The sequence below is a fragment of the Mobula birostris genome, chromosome 4 (genome assembly GCF_030028105.1).
Source record: "Mobula birostris isolate sMobBir1 chromosome 4, sMobBir1.hap1, whole genome shotgun sequence".
In the NCBI taxonomy this organism is placed as follows: domain Eukaryota; kingdom Metazoa; phylum Chordata; class Chondrichthyes; order Myliobatiformes; family Myliobatidae; genus Mobula; species Mobula birostris.
In genome coordinates, this window is record NC_092373.1 from 134893575 (window position 1) to 134912229 (window position 18655).

General features: G+C 44.3%; 1 protein-coding gene across 2 annotated transcripts in view; it reads left to right on the forward strand.

Annotated features, from left to right (window-relative positions):
• Positions 1-1640: 1640 nt before the first annotated feature.
• The window catches only part of fhdc1 (FH2 domain containing 1), a 115067-nt gene continuing 98052 nt past the window's right edge, over positions 1641-18655 (forward strand). The window contains exon 1 of one of the 2 annotated variants that reach the window (XM_072256078.1): positions 1641-1848. The gene's annotated coding sequence lies outside the window, so the exon portion shown is untranslated. Of the gene's footprint in view, positions 1849-16973; positions 17024-18655 lie in introns of those variants that run through there. The other variant, XM_072256079.1, reaches the window with a different exon arrangement.

Here is an 18655-nt window from a genome sequence, read left to right on the forward strand (position 1 = left end):
GTGAGCAGCTTCAAGTTCCTTGGTGTCAAGATCTATGAGGATCTAACCTGGTCCCAACATATCGATGTAGTCATAAAGAAGGCAAGACAGCGGCTATACTTTATTAGGAGTTTGAAGAGATTTGGCACGTTAAGAAATACACTCAAAAACTTCCATATTTGTACCGCGGAGAGCATTCTGACTGGCTGCATCACTGTCTGGCATGGAGGGGCTACTGCACAGGACCAAAAGAAGCTGCAGAAGATTGTAAATCTAGTCAGCTCCATCTTGGGTACTAGCCTACAAAGTACCCAGGACGTCTTCAAGGAGCGGTGTCTCAGAAAGGCAGCGTCCATTATTAAAGACCTCCAGCACCCAGGGCATGCCCTTTTCTCAATGTTACCATCAGGAAGGAGGTACAGAAGCCTGAAGGCACACACTCAGTGATTCAGGAACAGCTTCTTCCCCTCTGCCAGCCGATTCCTAAATGGATGTTGAAGCTTTGGACACTACTTCACTTTTTAAAAAAGTATACAGTATTTCTGTTTTTGCACATTTATTCAATGTACATAATTGATTTACTTGTTTATTTATTATTATTTTTATTTATTTATTCCCTGCTAGGTTATGTATTGCATTGAACTGCTGCTAAGTTAACAAATTTCACATCACATGCTGGTGATAATAAACCTGATTCTGATTCATATTCAGGCACAATTAAAAATACCAACTGGACATAACACAAAATCCGAGCCATTGGAAAGGAGTGCAGAAATGAAAAATGATTTGCAGATTATCAGTTTTACCTTTGTTAAATTTGTTAAATGTGCCATATTACACATTGTAGACACAATGATTCGGTGTTCGTCCCAAATCTATGAAGATATTTAGAACTAGAAATGCTCCAATGGATTTGTACTGCACCTAGAAAATATTCCGCCTCAGCGTTTATTAACAACTCTATCAATGAAGGCAGAGAATACACCTAGCGCTCACAGTGCTCGTTTCTTTGATGGGTGTAGGTTCACATCGACATGGCGTTGAGGTGTAACAAGAGATGGTGATTTATTTTCGGGAGACCTTCCCCTCTTGAACCCCTCCCCCACCAAACATAGTTCCAGGTATCATTTTGTACATTTTAAGGAGATGTTCTTTTTCCTGAAATTACTTCCTCTTGAGTTCGTGTTTAAAATGGTGACCTTGATATTACTTAAAAACAGATCAGATGGAAAACATTTAAAACAGCATTATTTGTTTCCCAGTGGATGTTTCCCACAACAGAAGAAACCTGCAACCACATTACTCCAAAAGTATTTGCATTATTCATCAAGTAAATTAGCCAGATATAATATTCCATAGTTTAATTCCAATAACGAAGTCTATTTTAATACATCAGGTTTACAGACCTAGTTCCTGTGTGTACATTTATCAAGGGCAATATTGTAAGCACAGTACATACTAAACATCTGAGTATCTACGCCGCGTTTTATTTTATTAGACCGTATAAGTTTTAATTGATAGTGAATCTATCTTCTTGTGAGGTACAATATTTTAAGTAATTTACATACCTTTCCGTTTCTTTACAGTGATCAAGTCACAACTTTAGAGTGGGTGGAATGGAGCGGCTTCGGGGGATAAGTTTCCTTTAAACCTCACGGCCAGTGAGAGCTTGACGCTGCCATCACCTGGCCGAGGGCTGTGCGCATGCGCAGCGCCCCGCCGGCCGCCGCCGAGGTTGGAACGCGAGCTTCCCGGGACTCTAGCGGCTGCATCGAGTGATCGGCGGGGGGAGAGAAGGAGGATACACGCACCCCCCCCCCCCCACTCCCCTTGCCCTTGTCTTCCAGTCTGGCCGGCGCAGAGTGAAAGGTAAGCCGCGGAATGCTCAACAGGCACTCAGTCGGCGAGGGAACGAACGGGAGATCTGTGGCAGCCGGTGTGCGGCATCATTGAATCACCGTTGATAGACGGTGGATGGAGATAATGCAGTCTGTTTCAGAGACCCAGTCCGATTTTCAGTGCACTTGTCGACTCTTCTCTCTAGCTCCAACAAGGGTATATTTAAACTTGCAGATTATTTGGCTCATTTGCATGGATGTTGAGGTTTGGGGTTTCTGGGGAAATGTGTGTGTGGGGTGGGGTACATGGGTTCCTCCCATTCGGCGGGTGCTGGGGGCTCCAGCAAACAGCAGGTTTGTCGCCGATTGCACGCTGACCGGCGGGCTGCCCTTTTAGTCCAGCTGCAGGATCTTCCGGGGGGGGGGGGCGGGAGACGAGAACCCTGTAGTGACTGACTGGAGAAGTAGCCCGATTGTTTTTCTGAAGCATGCTTTTATTTTTGAGTTACGAATCATTTGGCAAGGAGCATCAAGGTACCAGTGAGAAGCGTGCGGTAGCTGGCTGCAGGAGAAAAGGGGCCTCGCACGCTGGTCCCTCTTGTTGATTGCGGCACATTGCATTCACATCAACTCCCGTAGTTATTTATTGATCTTGAGCGGCTGTCGATAACTGCCGCCTCGCTCGTCTTTTCTGGTTAAAGAGAGGCTGCCCGGGGACACTTTCCACTAAGGGTCAGGCGAGCTGGCAGGTAGGGCGACGAGGGAGGGAGGAGGCACAGTTTCGTGTCCGTGCCACTTTTCTTTTTATCTCTCAGTGGGGACAAAAGGCTGTTGTATGAGACAGAGATCACCCGGGTAATTAGGCTGTCAAACGGGGACGATCAGATGAAGGGATTGAGGGTGGAAACGGCTGCTAAGGAGTCCAGCGTCGTTTGCAGTGTGTGTGTTTTTTTAAAAATCGGATCTGGGCATTCGAGTTGTATAGATCTCTGAAAGATACAGAGATTGTTTTCTCCACCCACTTCCAGACATCCCACAGCCCAAGTTGTCGTCAGCGTATGAGTGAGTGCTGCCGCCCCGCAGCCTCTCTTCGCGCTGCTCGCTCTTTGATCCTTGGATCTCTTTTTAAAAGTGCAAACTAGGGAATCAGATATATGGTTCCTGCGTTTAAAATGTAAACAGCCGGTGTTTAATTATCTTCTTCTGGTGCTTGTTTCCTAAGCACGCTTGGACAAGTGCTAAGAACGCGATGTAGGAGGGTAAAGGATTGCAAGTTTACACTCCGCACTGCGGTGGAGGCAGTGTTTAAAAGTATTTTAATAATAACTTCGTACTGCAGTCCTGAAAATCTCTAAATTTAGCAGAACCCAGACTTGCCCTAGATAGATAGATGTCCCCATAGTTCTCTCTCCTCCTCGAAGCCACGGGGCTCCAGCATTCTTTTTTAAGGTAAAAAAAAATCAGAATTTTGTGTTGGTTAGATAATGTAGCTTTATAAATGTGTTATCGATCTAGGATGTTACCCACCCACTTGGGGAAAATGCGTTGAGTTGTTTTTGTTCGAATTACCACCACTTCTGCAGCTTTTTGGGTGAGAATAATGCAGTTTTGATCCTGACGCGAGCAAGCCCCGCACCAGTTATAATAATCTTTTTCGGAAATGATTCATCTTCTCATTGTGGCAACCTTTAGTGAATGATCTTAGTGTCAGAAAGTTTAGGCGTTCAGCGAAGAAAACCATCTCCAAGCATTTACTCCAATATCATACACCAATCTCTTTTTTCTCTTATTATTTCACAGTTCTTTTGAAATGTCGTGGAATGCATTTCTATTTTAAGTGTCAGGTTAATATTGCCAATTGACCTGAGCGACTCGTTGTGCAGCGGCGCATTCCGAATACAGTGTACGCGAACCATAAACACAAGTGATCCCTTCGTCGAATAACAGGAATAACTGGAAACCTGCACAGGGAACAAAGGAAGTAAAGAACAGGCATTTATATAGCACCATAAACAACAGGACTAAAACGACAGTGCAGACTGCTTTTTGGCCAATAATGCACTTTTGAAATGTGTTGATTTTGCTACAGACGCGCTGATAATAATACTGTTGCTTTTTCATGTGTACAAGTTAGGCTCCCTCCTGCTTCAAGCAGGCAGGGTTGCAGATTTCCCGTGCCTTTTTTTATAACCAAAAGAACTCCTCTTAAAGGACTTGCTAATCAATCTGATAACTGTGAGTAAAATATTACAGTTGACCTTGAACGATGAATGAACTCTTGATGAATCTAGATCGTGTATTTTATAAGGAAAAATTGATGCTTGACAAATCTTTAAACATTTAGAGAGCAGAGTGTCAATTGAAGATGACATTTGTCCAGATGTCAGCACCATACAGCTGAAGACAAGGGGTCTTAGTTCAGAGTAAAGCACATAATGTTTTGATCGCAACAGAGCTGCTGTTTTAGAGTGGTACCGGGTGACAGTGGGGGACGGTACAACATGGAGCTGTCAACCCAATTTACTGACTTTCTTTGCAGTAAGATAGATTTCTGTCCCAAATAGATTTGAGTGTTTGTCAGGAAATAGCAATCAGCATTTTGTGTTGATGAGTGCAAATTGATGACAATAGAAGAGGACAAACTGGAACTATTAATTTATCAGCTTTAATGTGCAGAGACAAATAATTAGAATGCATTGTTGGTTGTTTTAAAAGAAACATCTACAGTGATAAGGGCGATAGATTTTGAGTTGTATGTAGCAATATTGAATTTGTGTGGGGAGTAATTTGTCTGTGTTCTTTAGTGCCATGATAACAGGAAGGATATCTCACCATTACAAAAGGTGCAGAATAGGCCACCCACATAGCTTTTAACTGCCCAGTCACCAGGAGAAGCTGTGGCCATGATTGTTTACCCTGGAAAGCCTATTGAGCTGTTCTAGTTCCTTGGACATATTGACTGGTGCTTCCCTGTTCGCTGCGGCCTGTGACAATGAGTGACTTGGAAAGAGGCTCGGCTAAGGGAAGCCATTTGGATGGGTCAAGTTGCTTAATATACGGGGAGGTTAATATGGGCTACCCCACGAGGTATGGGCTCTGATGATGCCAGTAATTTCAAAGAAGTCGACCAAGCTTTTGGTAAGAAAATCAATCGGTAGTCAACAGTATATTACAACATTTGCCATATGGATTGCAGTGTACCTTCAATATCTTGTACATTTTCGTGTCTCTTAAAGAGCAGCTGTTATATTAAGGAGATTGTCAGGTTGGGTTTTCATAAAATCAAAGGAAACTGAAAATTGTTATTTGTGTGGCATCCATGCACAATAAGTAAGGGTGGGTTTATTATGATGAATAATGAATAATTTGTTTCATTTAACATGGTAATTTTACTGGTTTTGCATTCTTTTTGGGATTTTTTTTCGAGTGGCTGTATAGTTAAACTTTTAATGCTCAATCTGCAGTAATGTGGTTTTTTTTGGTTAATCTTTGGTAGAAAAAATCTTTGTGCAATATCATGTTTTTTTTGCCCAAGTGCTGAACCAGGAAAATAGGACACTCATGAAATACCTCTGAGTTTTAAATTTTAAAAAGTGGTTAGATTGCTCATCCTGTTAATAGGATGCTGGGTTTCAGAAATTATACACCGGTGTTCTGTTGTCTTTACCCTGGAGATACAAATTCGGATGGCAGCACTGGTGGTGAATAATGGTGCTCTTGGGAACTAGCAATGCAGGAAGATGTTGGGCTGACAAGACTTTTAATGAGGAATACACAAGGAGCAGAAAGTTGCTTTTCACTTTGAAAAAAACACTGCTTGCCCACCCTGGCCCAGTACAATGCACACAATGAATCATTATGTGCCCTGCTCCTGGCTCCCACTGTTCCTCATGGCATACAATGGGTTAAGAAAAATTAAACGATCAAACCCTGACGGGTGGAACATTAAAGTGCTGAAGAATAACTGGGTATGGCTGACTCGACAGAGAATTTGTGGTGCAGCAAGTAAAACTATTACAATTACCATTGTTCATAGAATAGACAATTCATTGTTCATCCTTTAAACACACCCGCCCCACATTTACAATAGCCATGGAGTACAGACACTGTTTCCCTGGTATTTGTGGGAGGGGTCCATCTATTCAATTCAGTTCCAACCATCTTGTGGGCTTTGTTTGGATAAATGTTTGATTGGCAGGTCCTTGAAGTTTGAGTCATAGATTTAAACCTCAAATAACACAGTTAAATTTTGATAAAGCATTTTAAAGTTCTTGCTCCTGAAATTTGGTTTGTCTCTAGCCATTGGATGGAGTGAAGCTGGGAAAGGCCATTATTGTCGGCAAAATCCCAAAGTTTTAGGGTTTAAGATGCTTGTGTCTGGTTGAGTTTACTTTGTAGCCTAGCATAGGTGAGTTTACTGCTATGATTTTACTCTGTGATCTGGTTCTTGCATTTTATCCTTTCACTAGAGTTAGGTAAGTAAACCAGTGGCAAATGAAGTTGAAAATATTATTTTAAAGTCGTGGAGTATTCTTTAGGATCTGAGTTTAATAGAATTTAACCAGAGCGATTAATACTTGGAATGATCTTTTTGCTAGAGAGAAAAGTAGTTTTTTTTTACCATATCAGAATCAGATTTCTTATCAAAGACGTACATCATGAAATGTTTTGTTTTATGGTAGCAGTACAGTGCAATACATAAAATATATTCTATTATACAATAAGAAATGAGTCTGTCTGTTTATATATATTCCGGCGGATGTACAGTCATTCAGCATTGGACTTTGGATGGAATCCTCCATGTATTGTTAGTAGTTTCCAGGTCTTGATGTCAGTGGCTTCCAGGTCGTTCCTTGGCCAGCACACTATTGCGGCTAGGTATCTTTACTGGTAGGGCGAATATGTTGATGGCTCTGTTCTTGTCCTTGCCGTTCAGCTGGCTTTTAAAGACCTGCCTCACTCTTTGGAGCTACTTGGATGTTGCAGCCTTCCTTGTGTCCTCATCACATATTCCATACACTTGCAGGATCCCCAGGTATTTGTAGCTGTCCTGCACATCTGGTTTGTGGCCTTCAGGTAACTCGACTCCTTCAGACTCGATGAGTCTGACAAGGGTGTGCAGGAGAGACTTTGATATGTCATTTGGTCTGGAAAGCTTTAGCCGGATGGTAGTGATAAGAGGCAAATTCATCAAGGCGGAAGGAGTCGAGTTATCTGATGTCAAGAAGATGGCCCTGAAGGACGACCTGCTAGGAGAATACATCAGACAGCAGGCAGGGGACGTGGAACTGGAAGTGGGTGAAGCAGAGCCAGAGGACCGGAGGCCATGGCAGGACAGGCCACTGCGTGGGATGTACCATTGCCAGATATCAGTGGTGGCTGACGTAAGAAAGTCTTACCAATGGCTGGACAGCACAGGGGCATTGCTCATGGCTGCACAAGAGCAATAGAAGCAGATGTATATCACACCAGATAATATCCAAGATGCAGACTGTGCAAGGAATTTGCTGAAACCATCCAGTACGTAGTAGCAAGGTGCAAGATGCAGGCAGGGGCAGCATACACTGAACAGCACAACCAAGTTGCAGGAATTGTGTACAGGAACGTCTACGCTGAGTGTGGATTGGACACTCCCAGTTCCAAATGGGAAACACCCGAGAAGGAGGTGGAGAGTGACAGAGCTAAGATTCTCTTAAAAGGGCATCTCATGTGTGCACTGGTGTATTGTAATAGTAGATTGGATGAGGCTTAATAACCTTTTAGACCACAGCAAATTAGATCAACATTTGAAGTCAGTGTTGCTTATCTCAGCAATACCATTTATCTAAATGTAATTTCTCGAATCTTATGTATTCCACCTGCTCCACAGCCCCTTTTCAATCTGACAGCTTCTCAGTTTTACTGAGCTCTGTTTTTCAAACTGTCTCCAGTGTCAGCTCTCGGGCAAAATAACTCCCCCCTCTGCAGAAACCATCCTCTTAATTAGGCAATAATTTATGAAAAGCTTAATTAAGTGTTGTTGAATTGGTAGAGCATAATGGGTTACAAACGTCAAACCGTTCTCCATTGGCTCCAGGGTGCTGATCGTGATGCACTATCTGAAAACCATTAGCTCTGTGAAGTTAATCCCCAAGAAAGAGATCTTTTTTCGCTTAACATTACAATTCTTAGCCTGCATTTATCAAAAGGTCTCCTGTGGCATTTGTGAAATCCTGAAAAGTGGCAAGTGTTCACCTCACCAGACTTCCATCAGTGGCAACTTGACTGAATACCTACTCAAATCTTTAATCCATAAGTTATTTTCATTCTTTTCAAATACTTTTCTTGCCCTGTCAAGTAACTTTACAAATCTTGGTGAAATGCTGCATCCTCAACCACGTCCCACATCCCATTCCCATTCTGACATGTCTATCCATGGCCTCCTCTACTGTCAAGATGAAGCCACACTCAGGTTGGAGGAACAACACCTTATATTCCGTCTGGGTAGCCTCCAACCTGATGGCATGAACATTGACTTCTCTAACTTCTGTTAATGCCCCACCTCCCCTTCGTACCCTATCTGTTATTTATTTATTATTATTATATATATATTTTTTTCTCTCTTTTTCTCCCTCTGTCCCTCTCACTATACTCCTTGCCCATCCTCTGGGCTTCCCCCCCTTCCCCTTTCTTTCTCCCTAGGCCTCCCATCCCATGATCCTCTCATATCTCTTTTGCCAATCAACTGTCCAGCTCTTGGCTTCATCCTTCCCCCTCCTGTCATTTTGGATCTCCCCCCCTCCCCCCACTTTCAAATCTCTTACTATCTCTTCTTTCAGTTGGTCCTGACGAAGGATCTCGGCCCAAAATGTTGACTGTACCTCTTCCTAGGGATGCTGCCTGGCCTGCTGCGTTCACCAGCAACTTTGATGTGTGTTTCCTCAACCAATAGTGCTCTTGTGATAGTCCTGTTTTAGTGTCCCTGCTGTTGTTTCAATGACTGGTGTCCTTGGAAAGTCTGCATTTAGTTCCTGCTAACTCCAAACTCTCAATCTTTAAACCACCCCTGCAGTTGGCATGCATGTTCTTTCCTCTACCCACTTCCTCCCCACATCTCCATGCTTTCAGTTTTGGCTTCTTCCTGACCTTGATATTTGCATGCAGTTGCATTTGCATGCTTGTGTGCATTTGTCTTTCAATTTGTGAGCCCTCTGCTTCAGGAAAAGGTAAACTATACTCTTGATATATCCCTGAGTATGAAGAATATATTAACCTACATTTAGTGATTTGGCTGTGCTAAATGAATTGCTTCCTATTTATATGTTTTGAAATCATGAAGATGTATCAAATCTGTTATTTTTCAGTGATGAGTAGGCAAATATCATGGAAGTTTATCTAGTGAATATATGAGCAATTCAAATGGGAAAGGACCCATGTCTTCTTTCTGTTTTAGGCTGAATGGGTTGGCAATGGAAGCATTGGGTACCTAGGCTAGAGCTCTCAATGGTCAGTTAACAGAGATCAGTATGTACGGGCAGTCCGCGGATTATGAATGAGATCCGTTCCTAGGTTTGTCTTTAAGTCGAATTTGTAGGTAAGTCAGAACAGGTACATACGCTTCTTATTTAGCGTCAATTAGTCAAACGTTTGTCTTAGTATATAGTATATATTTTACCTTTCTATGCATATAAAACACTTCAGAAACACTTCCAAATACACTAAAACATCTTAAACATAATACAGTACATAATAATACAATAATAAAAGTAACTACAATTGGTACTGTACTGGAGAGAGAGAATCTGTGTGTGTATGTGTGTAAGTATACAGTACTGTAAAAAAAATTTAAAGAAACAGTTCTTAAAACTGTTTAGATAGAAAAAAAAGGTCATGATTAATGGCTAAGACTTACTTTCGTTCCATCGATGTCTTGCATACCGGAAGGGGCATTCGTGAGGTAACATTATGATAGCATTAATTAATTGGATGATGCAGGAGAAGATGATGGAGAGATGGCTACTGTTGAAGATGATGGGCTTGGTGTTGGAGAGGATGGATCTGGTGCTGGAGAGGGGCGGGGTTTACTACTGGAGTCAATTTCTTGAAGTAGGCATCAAGGGAGGTTTGTACAAAGCTTTTCTTTTTCTCGTCATAAATGGCTTTGTAGCAGCTGAGGCCCTCAGTAACTGTACGGTAAACTTTGGTGAACCTCTCCGTCTTAGGATCTTGCTCCTGTAACTTTGCCATCCCTGCTTCAATGAGACGAAAGGCTTCAGCTAACTCTTTCATCAAAAACTTTCTGGGTTCTGGAGTTTTTAGGTCCCAGTCTTCTCCCTCAAATGCTATCATCACTTTATCCTTTAAAATTGTTCCCATCATTGACCGACTGTAGCCTAATGCTTTTCCAATGACCGATGGCGTTTCACCTCTTTCTGATTGCTTTATTATTTCCACTTTAATTTCAATCGTGATCGTTTTCCTTTTCTTTGATGCATCACCAGCACTTGCATCGGATTTATTCTTTGGAGGCATGGTTACAAGGGTAAATAATAGAAAAATTTAAGCCAGATACAATGTTACACGCTCAACACAGTGTTAACGGCAACGTGATCCGACTTAAAATGGTGGACAGCATTCTCCTTCCTCAGGCCGACGAACCGCTGAAGCCACACAATGTTTTCATGAGTGTCACAAAGTAGTGCATACGTTCATTATTACAAACCATTGTATTTGACTCAAATTTTTAATCTCATATGCTTTATGGCAGTCCGTTCGTAAGTACGAGTTGTCTGTAAGTTGGATGTTCGTAACCCGAGGACTGCCTGTACTGTCATACTAGCTAAAGGCACTTTGTGAATGTACAGGGGAATAACCTGATTTATAGAAACACATCCCTTCAGGATTAGGGAATTGGCAGAACTAGAAGTTTGTAAGATTACATGAGTGCTTATGATATTCTCTAAAGACATAATTTGTTTCCAATTCAGTTTGAAAATAATAGACCAGCTATGTTGGTGGAAAATGAACTTCAAAGGGTGGATTTTTTCTTGCCCCTCCCTCACTAAATCTGGAGATGAGCTATTGTACTGATGCATAGAAAAGCAAAAGGAGATGGTCAGGTCTGTGCTTGCTGGATTTCTTGGAACTCCAGGCTGAATGTATCTAGGCTTGTATATTTGCCTGTTGGGAATTGGTGTTTTAATAAATTGGAGGCAGGGTTCCCAATTTTCTACATTCTTCCAGATACATCTGTTGACGATTTTAATAGAGGCACCTGAAGAATGTTGATATAAAGGCCTTTTTGTTGACCCTAACAGTCCAAGGTACTGGGACGTGTTGGGAGATGGTGCACTAAGTGTCAATGTCAAAGTTGAGTTTATTACTGTACAAATACACATGTGCACTAGCTGCACAACATAAATTAAGCACAAGTTAGACAAAATCATGCCAGAAGTACTAATTTTTAGAATCAGTGTGCTGAGTGCTCTCTAGCAATAGCCAGAAGTCTCCAGCATCTGTGGACAGGCGCTCACTTGCAATTGTGCTCAGCTTCCTAAGGTGACTTTTTTTTAAAGGTGTGGTTGGACAGGACCTGAAGCGTGCCCAATGCCGGGGAATGGTCTTGGGAAGGAATCTACGCAAGGCACTTACTAAAAAGTAAGCAAGTGACTCACAGAGTATGAACCACAGATTCCGTGAAGTTGGGTCTGCTGCCACTATGCTGATCTTTGGATGGCAGATGTTCTTCTATGGGCACAATTTAATCATGTAGCTGGTAGTAGAATGGCCCTCATTGTATAAACATTTCCCACTTTCTCTTGAGCTTTCCCAGTGGAGGGAAGTAGTAGTCTGCCCCTAAAAAGCCACGGGTCTGTTTGGTTTAATGATTTCTGGATACGAAGTAGACTGGCCTGTTTTGAGTTGAAAAGAGTTGTGATGATTCCTGGATATTGGTATTAACCATCATAACCTTTTGTATGATCACAGATCTGTTAAGTATTGAGAATAGAACCAGTTGTGATTGCAGAATTTATCACCAGCTAAGAGAGAGTATCCCTGTCACAAATGGCTTTAGAATCTATACTTTGATCCTGACCCGGATCTGGGCCGTACCCTCCAAATATCCGGACCTGCCTCTTGGTTTTTTTGCACTACCTTTGTGACGAGAATACACATAAAATTAAGATGTTTGCTGGCCTGGGTTAGCATCAGTGGCATCAACAAGTGGTCTGCCACCTGTCCTCAGGGGAGGGAGAGATAAGGAACAATGGAGCAACGTCTGGAGATGTGTAATGAAGGGACGGGAGAGAGAGCTGTCTGGAGCGGCTTCCCCTTGGAACCCTATGGACAGGCGATACCCCAGCAGGGGGATAAAAAGGGACAGGTTCGCTAAGGCAGGACACACACGACACCCGAGGTAACGAGACCCTGGAAGCGGTGCGCCTCTCACGAGTCGGTGGGACGTACCGGACCCTAAACGCACAGGGTGGAAAGATACGATCAGCGGGAACCCGGTGTGTGTCCACCCTCGCTTGGGTGCCGGGTTCACTGCAGAGGATCGACCACATCTGGAGGAGGGGTCACAGTCGGTGACCTCAGGTGACATCACAAAGGACCCGCCCGGAAAGCTGCTTGTGAGAAATATCGCCGGTCTGTGAGTGGAAGCCGTTTCTGAATGATCAGTTGTTCTTGTTCTCTCTCTCCCTCCCCCCACGTTGTCCATCGCCATGGCAATGATTACTGCAAACTGAACTACTAAATTGGACTGAACTTTGTGTCACTTTGAAATTGGTCATTTATCCCTAGACAACGATAGAGCTTGATTGATGCTGTTATCTTAATTCTGTGTACATGTGTGTTTATCATTGCTGAACTGTTGCATTTATTATCCTTTCGATTACTGTGTTGCTTGTTTCTTTAATAAAACTTTCTTAGTTCTAGTAATCCAGACTCCAACTGAGTGATCCATTTCTGCTGGTTTGGCAACCCAGTTACAGGGTACGTAACATAAGTGGGGTTCTCGTCCGCGATTTTGAACGCTAAATTTTGGACGGAGTAAATTGGTTGGGTTAAAATTCCCGAAAGAAAGAAAAGACAAACAGCAGAAATGGAGGCTGAGGAATTTATAAAGGCGCCGACCTTGGAAGCACTAGAGGATGCCAGGAAATCGGAATTGGTAGCTGTGGCCAAACGGTTGAATCTTGCTAAGGTGAAGTCGACAATGAGGAGAGAGGAGATACACAGAGCTATTGTAGAGCACTATGTATCTAAAGGTGTGTTTCCCCAAGGCGAGCTGGGGGTGGTGTCTATTGAAAAACCTGCCGGAGACGCGGTACAGCTACAGCTTGAAAAACTGAGACTCGAGCACGAGTTCCGGGTACGACAGTTGGAGCGAGAAGAGAAGGAGAGAGAGGTAGAAAGACAAGAGGGAGAGAGACAGTTGGAGAGAGAAGAGAAAGAGAGAGAGAGACAGTTGGAGAGAGAAGAGAAAGAGAGAGAGAGACAGTTGGAGAGAGAAGAGAAAGAGAGAGAGAGACAGTTGGAGAGAGAAGAGAAAGAGAGGGACAGACAGTTGGAGAGAGAGGAGAAAGAGAGGGACAGACAGTTGGAGAGAGAGGAGAAACAGAGGGAAAGGGAATTCGAATTGGAGAAGTTAAGGTTAAGGGCCGAGCAGGGGCTCGTGCCGAACCAAGGTGGAGGGTTCCGGGCGACCCAGGAGGTTAGGCTGGTTCCCCCATTTGACGATACCGATGTGGATCGGTACTTTCTCCATTTCGAAAAAGTGGCTATAAGTCAGGACTGGCCGAGGGATAAGTGGGCTGTTTTACTTCAGAGTGTACTGAAAGGGAAAGCCCAACAAGCTTACTCAGCTTTGTCCGCGGAAGATGCCCAGAGGTATGAGGTGGTGAAAGAGGCCATCCTCAGGATTTATGAGTTGGTCCCGGAGGCATACCGGCAGAGGTTCCGGAATGCGAGGAAGCAGTGGGACCACACGTATTTAGAGTTTGCCCGTGAGATGCAGACATATTGTGAGCGTTGGTGCGCCTCGAAGGGGGTAGAGGGGGATTATGACAGACTGCTACAGCTGATCCTGATTGAGCAGTTTAAAGGTTGTGTCCCTGAGGGTATGAGACCCTACCTCGATGAGAAAGAGGCAGCCATGTTAGCCTCAACTGCTAAGTTAGCGGATGAGTATGCGTTGACGCATAAAATGAAGTTTGCCCCATGTAAAGGCTACCAGAAGGGTAGTCAGGACGGCGGGGAGAGTCCGCCGGAAAAGTCAGAAAGTAAGCCGGGGACTAGTGAAAAGGATAAGGTAGACCGGGAGCAGTCTGGTAGGAAGTCTCCTGGGGTCGTCTGTTATAATTGTGGGAAAGTTGGACACTTTGCGTCCAGGTGCTTTGCCCCAAAGAAGGAGACGGGAAAAGGAAAAGCGGAAATTTTGAATGGTTGTATCGAGCTGTTAAGCGAACCGCTAGGGAAGGGCAGGTCTGCCAAAGTCCAGGAAGGGCGCGAGAGGTTTATCTCGGCCGGATTGGTGTCAGTGAAAGAGGGGTTAAAACCAGTTCCAGTGCGGATCTGGAGAGACACGGGAGCGTATCAGACGCTGATACTGAAGAGTGTATTAGAGTTTAGCTCAGAGACCCAGACTGGGGAGGTAGAGGTCAAAGGTGTTGGGGAAGGGACAGAGTCAGTCCCTTTGCACCAGATACACTTACAAAGCAACCTGGTCTCTGGACTAGTCGCGATCGGGGTGAGGTCCGAATTACCGATGAAAGGCGTGGAAGTCTTGCTCGGTAATGACGTTGCCGGGGGAATCGTGTTCCCAGCCATGAGATTGACAGGTCAGCCTGCCAGCGGTGAGGCCCCCCCCATGGACGCATCATGGGGCTGCGGTAGTGAATTTAGCTGACACGTTTCTGCCAGCCTTGTACGAGACGGGGGTAGAATATGAAAAGGAGTGTAGTGAGACAAGAGGTAGTGAGGGAGCTGGGACAGACATAGCAGTAGCCAGGAAAGAATCTGTGCAGATGCGGGAGCGAGAGGAGGGGCTGATGGTTTCGGCAGAGACAGCTCTCTCTGACACAGCTTTAACAAGGGAACTAGTAGGCTATTGTGTGGAGGAGGAAGTGCTAAGTAAAAAAGGGAAATCAAGTACAGTACCTGCAGATGAGGAGTGGGGGGTGGTGCAAAAGAGTTATGGGGATGAGGTTTTTAACATGGCCCACGAGGTACCCCCCAGTGGACATTTTGCGGTGCTGGAGGAAACAGTGGGTGGAATCATGAAAGAGGTTTACCGGCTGCCCGGGGGGAAGAATGTTATTGATCATGACCGACGCGAACTGAGACAGTCACCGGCTCTTGATATGCTAACAAACCTAGTCGGTGTTAACGTGGAAATCAATGAAGCTAGGGGCCCCCCGATAAGAGAAAAAAACCATTTTGAAAAGATTAGTATGGGATCGATCAGATGGGAGAAGGCTATTGTTTTGGCCAGGTCTACTGATAAGGTCTCTCCCTTAATCCCCGAACAAAGCGACTCTTTAGGAGTAATTAAACAACTCGCACCCGTGTGCTTGATTGTCCCGAGGCGATGCAAAGAACTGGGACGTTGGGTGATGTCTGTTACAATAGGTCAGCCTAGCAAACAACATCCATATATAATGAGTAATTCAGTGACTAAAGGGCTGATGAACACAGAGGTGTGTATTGGCAATTTAATATGGCTGTCTGAAGCCAGCTTGATAGTGAACGTTGAAAAAAATGAATTCGGCCACACGAGGGTCACTTACCTGGGAATTGTGGTGACACGGGCAGCTGGCAGTGATGCAAGCTACAGTGCAGGCTATCGCTGACCTCCCAACCCCGACAGACAAGAGGGCCCTCAGAAGGCTCTTGGAGATGGTGGGGTACTGTAGGAAGTTTGGCAATAACTCTGCGGTCACTACCCCTCCCCCCTCCTACTAAGCCCTTGTGAGAGAAAACTGAGTCGGAATGGGACGACCCTTGTTATTGTGGTCCGGGACAAAACCAAATGAGAGGTTACATTGATTGCAATTCATCAGTGTTTTTGGCCACTATGAAGTTTGCTGAGTTGGAGCCTGGTCTAAGGGATTATTAATAACACATATAAAAGGAACAGAAAATGTGATGACTGTCTGTCAAGGTGTTGACAACTTCAAACTCGCTGTGTTAGCCAAATAGCTGATAAAGATGTATATTTGTGCGTGTATCAAATAATGTATTCATGTTTGTAATTTTTACCTCCCGGTAAAAATCCTTAAAGGGGGGAAGTGTGACGAGAATACACATAAAATTAAGATGTTTGCTGGCCTGGGCTAGCAACAGTGGCATCAGCAAGTGGTCTGCCACCTGTCCTCAGGGGAGGGAGAGATAAGGAACAATGGAGCAGCATCTGGAGATGTGTAATGAAGGGACTGGAGAGAGAGCTGTCTGGAGCGGCTCCCCCTTTGAACCCTGAACTGTTTGAAGTGATGGACAGGCGATCTGGAGATGTGTAATGAAGGGACGGGAGAGAGAGCTGTCTGGAGCGGCTTCCCCTTTGAACCCTATGGACAGGCGATACCCCAGCAGGGGGATAAAAAGGGACAGGTTCACTAAGGCAGGACACACACGACACCCGAGGTAACGAGACCCTGGAAGCGGTGCGCCTCTCACGAGTCGGTGGGACGTACCGGACCTTAAACGCACAGGGTGGAAAGGTACGATCAGGGGGAACCCGGTGTGTGTCCACCCTCGCTTGGGTGCCGGGTTCACTGCAGAGAATCGACCGCATCTGGAGGAGGGGTCACAGTCGGTGACCTCAGGTGACATCACAAAGGACCCGCCCGGAAAGCTGCTTGTGAGAAATATCGCCGGTCTGTGAGTGGAAGCCATTCTGAATGATCAGTTGTTCCCGTTCTCTCTCTTTCTCTCCCCCCACATTGTCCATCACCATGGCAACGATTACTGCGAACTGAACTACTAAATTGGACTGAACTTTGTGTCACTTTGAAATTGGTCATTTACCCCTAGACAACGATAGAGCTTGATTGATGCTGTTATCTTAATTCTGTGCACATGTGGGTTTATCATTGCTGAACTGTTGCATTTATTATCCTTTCGATTACTGTGTTGCTTGTTTCTTTAATAAAACTTTCTTGTTCTAGTAATCCAGACTCCAACTGAGTGATCCATTTCTGCTGGTTTGGCAACCCAGTTACGGGGTACGTAACACCTTACTTTCTATTTTTCTATTTTCTATTTATGATTTATAATTTAAATTTTTAATATTTACTATTGATTTGTAATCCAGGGAGCAGGAAGCGCAGAATCAAATATCGCTGTGATGATTGTACGTTCTAGTATCAATCGTTTGGCGACAATAAAGTATAAAGTAAAGCAGATTTGATATAGTACATCTAGAGGTTACCCTGTGTTTGGGTTTCCAGAAGACATTTGATAAGGTCCCACATAAAAGGCTGGTGCTGAGATAAGAGGACATGGTGTTAGGGGAAGTGTGTAAGCGTGGATTGACAATTGGATATCCCATTGAAATCATAAATGGATATTTTTCAGGTAGGAGGGATGTGATTAGTGGAGTGCCTGATGGATCAGTTCTTCACCCTCAGTTATTTACTGTTCATATTAAGGGTCCAGAGCAGGGGCAGAATGGAAAGTATCCAAATTTGCCAGTTGCCTGAAAGTAGATGGGATGGCATATTAGTGATGAGGATATTTGAACTCTGCAACAGGGTGAGTGGGCAAAAACTTATCAAATAGATAAGGATGATGTCATTCAGTTTGAAAAGAGGAACATAAAGATAGGTTATTATCTAAGTGCAGAAAGGTTGTGGAAGTACAAAAGGATCAAGGTGTTTCTTGCACGAGTTTCAAAATGTTAGCAGGCATGTGCTGCAAGAAGTTAGGAAGGCAAATGGCAAATTGGCTTTACTGTATGATGGCTGGAGTTTACGCAGGGGAATGTTTGGTTACAATTGAAAAGGGCAATGGTGAGGCCACACCCAGAGCACACTACACAGTTCACACAGGGGAATGTATGATTGCAATCGAACAGGGCAGTGGTGAGGCCGCACCCAGAGCACACTACACAGTTTACACAGAGGAATGTATGATTGCAATCGAACAGGGCAGTGGTGAGGCCGCACCCAGAGCACACTACACAGTTTACACAGAGGAACGTCTGGTTACAATTGAAAAGGGCAATGGTGAGGCTGCACCCAGAGCACACTACACAGTTTACACAGGGGAATGTCTGGTTACAATTGAAAAGGGCAATGGTGAGGCCGCACCCAGAGCATTATACACAGTTTACACATGGGAATGTCCAGGTACAATTGAACAGGGCAATGGTGAGGCCGCACCCAGAGCATTATGCACAGGCTACGTCCACACAACGCCGGATAATTTTGAAAACAAAGCCTTTTCTCTTTGTTTTGCTCTTCCGTCCACACTAAAGCGGCGTTTTCATCCCCCGAAAACGGAGATTTTCAGAAACGGTCTCCAGAGTGAATAAATCTGAAAACGCCTAATATCTGTTGTAGTGTGTACGGGGTAAACGGAGAGATTTAAAAACGCTGTCATGACAACACCACAACACCAATGCTTTTTCTGCTTCTGCTTGGTACTGCGCAAGCACTGCTGTACGGCTGTTATAACGCACAGTCGGTGTGAACGGCGTGAGGGTTAAATTGTAAAGTGAGCTTTTTTGACTGTTTAAAAACACTGTCATGACGAGCCGGAACAGACGGCCGCAGTGCGGCATTTCGTTGTTTTCTTGAACGCAACCCCCCACATAACCTAACAATTTCAGAACAGACGGCAACGAGACTGAAGCC